We start from the raw sequence: 1,366 nt of genomic DNA, 5'->3' as shown, positions 1-1,366 counted from the left end.
ACAACCTTCCCTTTTGATCTCCTTTTTTTTCTTCTTTTCCGTCCTTCCTTCCCTTCCCTTCCCTTTCCTTTCCTTTCCCTTCCTTTCTTCCTTCCCTTCCCTTCATTTTCCTTCCCTTCCCTTCCTTTCCCTTCCTTCCTTTTTCCCTTCCCTTCCCTTCCCTTCTCTTCCTTTCCCTTCCTTCCCCTCTCTCTCTCACACAGACAGTTTGACAGCTACATAGATACACACACACACACACACACACACACACACACACACACACACACACACACACACACACTACATCCAGCTGGGACACACAACCAGCTGTACTGAGGCAGCTGGTTCACCTCGAGTTATGACCGGCCAATAACCACTACCCCCCCCACCCCCCAGCTCTCTCTCTCTCTCTCTCTCTCTCTCTCTCTCTCTCTCTCTCTCTCTCTCTCTCTCTCTCTCTCTCTCTCTCTCCCATTGTCCTTCTTCAATATTGTTTTCCACTTCTTCTTCTTCTTCTTCTTCTTCTTCTTCCTCCTTCTCCCCTCACTTTTAATGTTTTTTTCTTCATTTCATCTCTTCGTGTTCTTCCTCCTCCTCCTCTTCCTTCTCTTCCCTCTGTTCTTCCATCTTCTTCCTCTTCTCTTCCTCTTCTCTTCCTTCCATTATTCAATCTCTTCTCTCTGTCGTTCCTCCTCTCCACTTTCCTCCTCCTCTTCCTCTTCCTCTTCCTATTCTCCTCCATAATCTCTTTAAATTCCTCCTTTCCTTTGTTCCTTTACCTGGATCCCATGAAAGAGAGAGAGAGAGAGAGAGAGTGTTTAGTGGAATGATTTTTACTATTATTTTATCATTATTATTATTATTATTATTATTATTATTATTATTATTGTTATTATTATTGTTGTTTATTTTTGTTGTAAAGTATTTAAAGCAATCTCCCTCTCCCTCCTCCTCCTCCTCTTCCTCCTCCTCCTCTTTGTAAACTCGGCGGATTTTCCTCTTTGGGACAATCCGGAGTTTGTCCTCAAGACTAATCCCTCACACACACACACACACACACACACACACACACACACACACACACACACACGCAGATGGATAATAGATAAACTGATAGATATGGATAGATCAATAGAAAGTTACACACACACACACACACACACACACGGTCGGCTCCTTGGGTGTGTGTTTTAATGAAAGTTGTGGCCACGAGCGAGTGTTTTTATGTGTTGCCTTAGCATATATACGAGTCAACTTGGGGCCGATGAGCGGAGGAGGAGGAGGAGGAGGGGAAGAAGGAAGGGTAGTAGGTATGAGGCAGCTGAATATGGGTAGGAGATAATGTTTGAGTGAGTATGAAGAGGAGGAGGAGGAGGAAGAGGAG

This window comes from Eriocheir sinensis, chromosome 36 (assembly GCF_024679095.1).
Source record: "Eriocheir sinensis breed Jianghai 21 chromosome 36, ASM2467909v1, whole genome shotgun sequence".
Classification (NCBI taxonomy): Eukaryota; Metazoa; Arthropoda; class Malacostraca; order Decapoda; family Varunidae; genus Eriocheir; species Eriocheir sinensis.
Note: the sequence above shows the minus strand (reverse complement) of the source record.